Here is a 9,724-nt window from a genome sequence, read left to right on the forward strand (position 1 = left end):
GTGATTAGGTTGGTGGGGCAGATTGTGTTTAGCACATATCGCCAGCTCTTCGGTGAAATGGAAGACACTGTTCTTAATAGGTTAGTAACAGTCTTACCTGGTCTTAACTCAACATAGCATTTCACTTATTGCCATCCTTTTACTGTATAGTTAGCATTTTACACAATAATCAATACAAGCTATAATAACACGTATTCTCAGTTGCTACAGATACCTGGCATATAGAAATTTTGTCCAGTGGTGTTGGGGGTACCTCGGCCGACACATCAGGGTGGTGATTCCCTCGTGTGCTGTTACCCGCATCAGAGAGCAGTTCACAGACAATACTGGAACCTTTACCGGTTTTCAACTCCCTCCGCTTGACTAAAATAAAGACTTGACCATGCATTTTGTGAATGTAATTTATTTATTTTAAATAAATTCCACAGACTGGAATTGTTCTGAATCGTGATGTGTGCTGTGCAACAGCTTCACTCTTTATAGGTCTCTAAAACTGTGCAGAGATGTTCAGGAACTTTTAATCCTTTTAGAGTGTCCTGAAACAGTTGTGGCTGCTCCAATACACTTTCAAAAAGCAGATCCTGCAACCTGTCAACATATTCTGCAAAACATAAAAAAAAAAAAACATTTTGCACATAACAGATAGATAAATATATAGAGAGGGAAAGAGAGAGAGAGAGAGAGAGAGAGAGAGAGAGAGAGAGAGAAAATTAGATAGACATACAGACAGATAGATATATACCGAATGTGGGATTTCTTTTCAGAAGTCGTACTGTGTACTCTCCTCTTCTGTAGCGTGGATACTGTATGAGCCATCGGGGGTCCCCTGCAGCTGTCATTGCTTGTGGTCTTTGACTGTTCTCATTGAAGTGCATGGCTACAAGTTGAGTCCTGAAAAGCAGGAGATGTAAAAGTAGTTCAGTTAGTGCTTGAACAGATAAAATTCAGATGCGTGTAGACAAAACAGACAGACAAAGACAGAGATAGATACTTTGACAGACAGACAGACAGACAGACAGAGAGTGTGATTCCGTGGAGCAGCAGCAAGACAATTAGCTCCTGATTGTTTTATCTTTAATGTTATTTTAAGATAAGACAAACATTCAGTTTTGATGAATTGAAGACTAGAAAGTCTTCCTACTACTTATATTTCTTAAAAGAAGTTTTTTTAATTTAACAAGAAAACAAGAAAGAGGACAGCTGACTGAGAGTGGCCCAAAAGGTCATACAACTGCCTCCAAGGAAAAGAAAGAGAGAAAAGGAAAACTCTCAAAACAGGATATTCATGTTGGAGAAGATAACATCAAACAACAAAAACAAAACTAAGAGAAATACCTTGCAGGAGGAAGGAGGTAACGACCTTTTTAAATAGACTGCTACTTCATGGCTCTCTGTGTGATTTTGCTTAGAGGAAAAAGATAGAGAGACATTTTGGACATAACTGGGCTGTTTTTATAAATCAGTACTTTTTTTAAATCTATTTTTTGCCTTATTTTTTATAACTTTATATGAAAGACTATAGAATACCAAATACATGTCACTTGTGTAGTTTTGAATGGGGAAAAATGCAAAGGTCAATATGGCCGCTCTATCGGGAAGCCCCGCCTTCTAGTCAAAAGAGCCAATCATCGATCGCTATAGAATGACGATTCTCCGGAGGAGGGGCTCGGTCCAGACTCGAGTGTTCTTTGTGACAGTTAAATCCGTTTGTAGGTTATTGACATGTTGTGTAATGTTAAACGGATAATTTCCACGTTGAGTTCGGGGGCGTCACATTTAGATTTGAATTTGATATTATAAGTGTCGTATAATGCTTAATGAAAAGGTTAATTCAAAGGATTGAACATTTAGTTATTTGGGTGAGTTGGCCGAGTGACCAGGGACATTGATAAGGTAAGGGGAGGGATTAAAATCTTTCTGTGGCAGTGGCAGCTTCCGCTATAGCTGTTACTCGACTTGCCACCGCCATAACTAGTGGATTTAAAGGTAGAAATAAGACAGATAAGGTAGCAAATATGTAGAATGTAACTGTTTTTTTTGTTAACGTAACCAATGAGAGATGAGAATGAGCCAACAGACCGTGCAATTACACACTTACTTACCCATTTACCACCTTATCTGTTTTATCATAGATATGTATACGTGTTAATATTTCTCCCTTTAAATCCATAACGGAGCGTCGCGCCTGAGGCAGGCGCATATGTCGGTGGCAAGTCGAGATACAGGCTGTAAACAGGCTCATATAGTAGGCTGCAAAGAGGTAAAGTTTTGGACATTTTATTACAGTAAATATAATTAAAGAATCTCAGTTTTACAAGCAACAAAATATACAAATTAATTAACAAATATATATACAAAGTATAGGCAGCTAGCCAATGGACCATTGTATCCAGAGTAGTGGAGAAATACTTAAGTTACACCAGTAATCACACTGGTTAGATTTTTCACATTAGAAAACAGGAAAGTTTTCGCCACCCGGTAAGGTCTTTTTGCTTGTTTGGGGCCCCTTTTCCTTTTTGCCAGTGCCACTTGGTTTCGTCTGGACAACTCGGCCCCAATCCGACACATCACAAATTTGTTAAGGAGTATCCTTTTGATGTCCTCTGCGTGTCTTGGATGGTAGTGCTCAACATCACTGAATAAGTTGCCACTTCTCAGGTAATTTTTTTGTGATGTCCTTTTCCCCCCATACTTTGGGTAGAGCTTTTTTTTTATTGTACTCTCACAACTTCCCAAAACTTTTTTCATCAGGTCAGAAGGTCTGACCAGATTAGAAGAGCTGGTGTATTTTTTTGTGTTGATGAAGTGGCCAGCTTCATGGTTTCGGTGGTAGTTGTGGTCGGTGTCATTGGACATAACCAAAAACTTTTCACAGTCCTCACAGGAATTTATGGCAGGGTCTTCGGACAACTTACGGACCACCCACCCAGCAACATAGGTAAGTGCCTCTACTTCACCAATGTCAGGTGTATTACTGAAATAAATGATAAAGGTGTTTATAATAGGATTCCATTTGTGCCAAAATGAGTCGACTGCTTTGTACTATACATGTGTCTTTCACTACAGTCATTGCCTGCTTGTTCATGTAAATTGTTATATGTTGATATGATGTGTTCTGTTGACATAGTCTTATTCTGTCGTCCTGCCATCTTTTTCTCTGTCATTTTTGCTGTCATCCTTATTGTCGTTTTGTTCTCTCTTCTTTACTGTGGAAGTTCAGTCTTCCTTACTGTCATGTTATTCTGTCGTCCTTACTGTCAGGACTTAAAGTAAGGGTGACAGAATAAGGAGTCAGTAAAGATGACAATAAAATGAAACTAAGCCCGGCTCACACTACAGGAGTTTTAAAATCCTAACCGATTATGAAATCTGGTTGCAGCACACACATAAGGAGAATCTTCGCAGATAATCTTACCTGAAATCTTAAACATGCACACACTACAAGATTTGAAAATCGTGGCACATCACACACTACAAGATATTATTAGGATTATCATGCCTCCTGATCTCACACAGCCAATCTCCATTTCAGCAACTAATGTTTACATAGGTTAACTTGTGCAAGCAGCTTTCTGCACTCACCTGGTATGTTCAAAACTAGGGCTGTGATGGTCTCAGTGGCCCCAGAAATAGTAATTACCATGAATGTGTCGGGGCAAAAATTAAGGAGATATTTGAATTAATAATAATAATAATAACTAATAAATTAGTATTTTCTGAGTCAGTGTCGCAAAGATGAAGTTGACGATCCTGACTCGCCATCTGCTCACTTTTAAAACCTAAAGGCATCTTTATGGATTAGGCCTATAGCTAATGAAAGAGTTTTGTTTTCGATTTGAATTATTTACTTTTATAGTAGTTAAGTAATAATTTAAAGCTTTCTATAGATAAATTAATCGTGTCTGTGAGGCAATTACCTGGGTTTCGGTTAATTATTGTGAAGCGCTCCTGTTTAACACCAAGACACCAGAAAGCGTATCCTGTTTGTTTTCTTCAAAAGCAAGTTTTGTTAATGCTGAGTACACACAAACTAAGGTAGACCCTTTAAAATTCTGGATGATATATTACTCTTACCTTTATGTGCAAAAATGAAGTTTCACATTGCACCGGTGAATCCATGTCCTAAAGCGCGCTCCAGCTTTCAATCTCCACAAACGATTGCATATGTGCCTATTAGCACACATTTATATATATATATATATATATATATATATATATATATATATGGATTTTAATTTAAATCGTGATGACTTGAGAAGGCTAAATTGATCTGTCTGCCGCGGGTCGCTTAGTCATTACTTAAAAAAAAAAACTTGAATTGAACAAACAAAAAGTGTTCCAAATATATCTATAAATTAACTTTATAAACTAAAGAAACGAAAATAAATGTAATCACTTTGCTATTAAAGACAGCAGCTGTGTAACGGGGAAGAGAAAGTGGGAAAAAGACGGACTCGGGCCAGTAGTTCTGATGAGACGTCTGACATTTTTGCAACGAATGTTTGTTTAATAGCCTATTTAACATTCGTATTTAGGCTACTTTCTTATTTAAATATATTATTTCTTCGATTTATTTCAGCGTTTTTTTAAGGCTGCTTGCTCATTGACTAAAGTGCTAAAATAAACAGGCACGTTTTGTTAATAATGTTTGAGCCTCATTTATTTTGCGTTTCAAAATTATATACATATGTATTTATATATAGGCCTCTGTAGACAAGCGTTATAATGTATATATGTTTATAAAACACTGCGCCACCGCTGTGGTAAAAATCTGCCACCGTCACAGCCCTATTCAAAACTGAGACAATTTCAGCTCAGCACAGCTCCTCTTTCTCCTTACATTTGTGGTACGTTTTCGACACATTATACAGACAAGACAGTGTTAATACAACAAAAACTCAAGCAGCAGTTTCCTCCATCTCCACTATCGAACGACCCGTGTTTTGCGGTCATGCATTGGCTGTTGTAAAAGTACTGATTTAAGCACATAGCGTCATCAACGCGATTTAAAATCTTAAATATGAAACATGTTTGATTTGATCGGGGCCGATCGAGGTGCTTGACAAGATTTTTGCTCCGATTCTCAGGATGGGAAAATCGGGGCAAAATCAGGCTAAAACTCCTGTAGTGTGAGTCGGGCTTTAAATTAAGCAAGATTGTACCCATTTGGGAAACACACTGGCCATTGACACGGTTTCATTTACACGCCAACGCTGAATTTTACTCGCATTTGGTGCTTGGCGAGTGTTAATTTTTGGTTCTGTGTGCAGCTGATGTCTTGTAGACTGATGTTATGATATTCACTGCAAAAATTGTTTTTACACTCATCTAGTAACTATACTTTCTAATGTGGGTCATGTCAAAAATAACACGAGGAAGATTTTGATTTTGCATGAGGCCCACTGAATTGTTGAAAATCAAAACAAAAATTACAGTATTACTTACCTTTTCAAATGCCAGTGTGGTGCAAATTTTAGCGCCATTGAAATTAGGTCTTCAACCTCACTGGCCTTCATGGTTTCATAGAGTCTTTGCATTGCTCCTAGAAGTAGCAATAATAATAAAGAAGGTAGTTTATGAAAAAATTGTACAAAAAACAAAACAAAAACAAAACTACTTTTAAACATGTTTGATAAAAAATTTTTTTTGATAACTTGCCTATAATTATATCACAAATCCTTAAACCTTGAAAGTTTTTTTTTTTTCCCTTTAAGGCTGTAGGCTCCAAGGACATTGTTTGTTGCAACCTTGCGCAACATTTTGCGCACGGACGCACCTGGGTTTATTCCCCCAAGGGACCGAAGGTAGTTATTCTGTTTAAAAGAAAGAAAGAAAGACTGTTATTTATAATAAAAGAACATGACATCATGACAGCTGCTGAAAGATTTTTGATGTCGTTTGAATGGAAACAGCATGGGCAATGTTTTGTTCACATTCATATGTGAAAAGGTATTTTCTTCTGAAACCACTCTAATACTCTAATGCCATTATAGTTTTTAAATGAATAAAGATAATGTAAGAGTATGTATGTATGTGTGGTAAGTTTGTTTGTTTATTTATTTATTCTAACCTCAGTTCTAGTAAATATATATATATATATATGTTTCACAGACAGGGCTTTTATTAAGCCAGGATTAAATTCAGATATTGTCTTGTGGACTATGTAAACATCTGTTATGTAAAAAAGCTTTAGGGAAACAACTTAATTTATAATCCTTCTTGTTTTTATTATTTTTTGCATTATTAATATTTTGCAGATTCTGTTAGGTATAGGCCTATGTTAAGGTTTCTTTGAAAACAAACAAACAAAAAGAGTGCAATATGCGGAATAGCTATTAGAGTTGAACATAACTGAAGAAAATTGGCCTATGACGGGTTGAAATGCAGGGCTATAATATGTCTTAAAAGTGGAAAAAGGAAATATAATGGATGTGCAGCATAGTTTTATATACTCGGTATTGTTTCCTAATGTTTTTTTTTTTTATCATGGATGTATTACCCTTTTGGCCCTTTTTTCTTTGTTTTCCAATTCTCTGTCAAGGATCTGCAGTTCCTCCACAGTTTGACACGGTCCATTTTCCAGGAATACCACGTCTTCCTCTGTCACCGTCAAGTAGCCAGTATTCGTCTCTGCATAGCCAGGATGTCTTGCTGGTTCTCAACAATCTCTTGGAGCTTTTGTAAGACTTTTGTGCGATAGCCTGTTAAGTAATATTGCAGATTGCTCCTTGACTGTACAATATTATTTTAGTGTGAAAAATCAAAACTTGACTTACTCTTTGTTGCTGAGTTAGAATATTGAGGCTCTTCGATCAGGAGCTGCGAAGCAACTGTGGCATAAAAACTAAATTTTACTCTAACTAGAAAAATAATTACAATAAATATAATATGGTGAATTTTAGTAAAATACCTTCAAGGGGTCGTGATATGCTTGGCAGTTGGGACTCCAGCAGGGATTCATCTGCTGCACAAAAAAATATCCACATAGACTAGGCATTTTCCACACAGGTTTTCAAAGTCCACTCTTCTGCAGAGTTTAACTCCCTAATCTAGCACACCTGATTAAGCTAGTCAAGGTTGATTAACTGAATGAAAGAAATTCACTGATAATTGAAGGAAGGTAAGTTTGATCAAGGTTGGAGCTAAACTCTGCAAGAAAAAGGGACCCAAGCCACACATGGCATCTTTACACAGCCGATTTAAGGTGGCTCTAAAGTGGGTCTGTGTCTGCTCAGAATTCAGTGTAAAGACGCAATGCCGCATAAAAGCCGACCTAAAATATGCCGGGTCTGACCCACCTCAGGCCCTTGTATCAAAGGCGACGCAATGCTTTTTTGATTCAGTGTAAATGAAACACGAAACAGTGCCACTCTAAGCAGCGCCGTTGTCATGACAACCCAAAGGACGCCTGTCAGTTCCAGCCAAAAACACGTAGCCTACATTAAGCTAGCTCCATTTGTTTTGCTTAACGTTAATTTAAAAATGTCTACTAATAGGGGAAACAACTGGTCCGACAACGAAGTAAAAGAGCTTCTTTTAATAAGAGCAGAGGAAGAAATTAACCCGCAAATTGACGGAACTGTACGAGACAGCAATGTGTACTTTACTATTGCTGAGAGACTTCGACCTTGCTGGTCGTGTTTCTATTTTAAAAATATAATTATTGTGCATGTGACGTTAAGCCAAATCCTATCTAATTTAAGTACATACCACTGACTTATTTTTTTCTCATCTACAGGCATACCAGGTATGCCCAGTCAACTTCTCACCAGCCCTTTACTCACCAATGGAGGTCTGGAACATCATCAGTTCATGTTGCCTCACGAGATGCTGCACCATCCACAGTGCCACACAATTATAGTGATGAGGAAGAGCCTTATGAAAGGGTGATGACCTACTTATAAAAGCTTGATGATTTTATGGGACGTCACCCAAAACTTAAAATTCTGTCATCATTTGCTCACTCTCATGTATGTAGTACAAAGCTGCATGACTTTGGATACAGAGTTTGAAACAACATGAGAGTGACTTAATGATGTCAGATTTTTAAGTTTTGGGTGACTAGGCATGTTTGTGATGCAGGCATTTGACTTGATTTATGCATTTATCCCATTTACCTTTAAGTTCAGAAGCCTAAAATGTTAAAGCATGAAAAAAAATAAGTACTGTTCATCAACAAATGAATGTTTGAATACATTTATTTTGCAATTTTAGAATTGTATTGTATTGTAGAAAATGTATTTTTAGTTATATACAGATTTTTTTATTATTATTTATTGTTCTGTGACTACAAATCACATATTTCTATCTGTTCAGACTAATAGTCTTATGTAGTTGTCTGTATTAATCTGTTTATATACAGGTCCTTTTCCAAAAATTAGCATATTGTGATAAAGTTCATTATTTTCTGTAATGTACTGATAAACATTAGACTTTCATATATTTTAGATTCATTACACACAACTGAAGTAGTTCAAGCCTTTTATTGTTTTAATATTGATGATTTTGGCATACAGCTCATGAAAACCCAAAATTCCTATCTCAAAAAAATAGCATATTTTATCCAACCAATAAAACAAAAGTGTTTTAATACAAAAAAGTCAACCTTCAAATAATTATGTTCAGTTATGCACTCAATACTTGGTCGGGAATCCTTTTACAGAAATGACTGCTTCAGTGCGGCGTGGCATGGAGGCAATCAGCCTGTGGCACTGCTGAGGTGTTATGGAGGCCCAGGATGCTTCGATAGCGGCCTTAAGCTCATCCAGAGTGTTGGGTCTTGCGTCTCTCAACTTTCTCTTCACAATATCCCACAGATTCTCTATGGGGTTCAGGTCAGGAGAGTTGGCAGGCCAATTGAGCACAGTAATACCATGGTCAGTAAACCATTTACCAGTGGTTTTGGCACTGTGAGCAGGTGCCAGGTCGTGCTGAAAAATGAAATCTTCATCTCCATAAAGCTTTTCAGCAGATGGAAGCATGAAGTGCTCCAAAATCTCCTGATAGCTAGCTGCATTGACCCTGCCCTTGATAAAACACAGTGGACCAACACCAGCAGCTGACATGGCACCCCAGACCATCACTGACTGTGGGTACTTGACACTGGACTTCAGGCATTTTGGCATTTCCCTCTCCCCAGTCTTCCTCCAGACTCTGGCTCCTTGATTTCCGAATGACATGCAAAATTTGAGCAACAGTCCAGTGCTGCTTCTCTGTAGCCCAGGTCAGGCGCTTCTGCCACTGTTTCTGGTTCAAAAGTGGCTTGACCTGGCACCTGTACACGGTGGCTCTGGATGTTTCTACTCCAGACTCAGTCCACTGCTTCCGCAGGTCCCCCAAGGTCTGGAATCGGTCCTTCTCCACAATCTTCCTCAGGGTCCGGTCACCTCTTCTCGTTGTGCAGTGTTTTCTGCCACACTTTTTCCTTCCCACAGACTTCCCACTGAGGTGCCTTGATACAGAACTCTGGGAATAGCGTATTCGTTCAGAAATTTCTTTCTGTTTCTTACCCTCTTGCTTGAGGGTGTCAATGATGGCCTTCTGGTCGGCAGTCTTACCCATGATTGCGGTTTTGAGTAATGAACCAGGCTGGGAGTTTTTAAAAGCCTCAGGAATCTTTTGCAGGTGTTTAGAGTTAATTAGTTGATTCAGATGATTAGGTTAATAGCTCGTTTAGAGAACCTTTTCATGATATGCTATTTTTTTTGAGATAGGAATTTTGGGT

The sequence above is a fragment of the Garra rufa genome, chromosome 2, assembly GCF_049309525.1.
Source record: "Garra rufa chromosome 2, GarRuf1.0, whole genome shotgun sequence".
Lineage (NCBI taxonomy): Eukaryota > Metazoa > Chordata > Actinopteri > Cypriniformes > Cyprinidae > Garra > Garra rufa.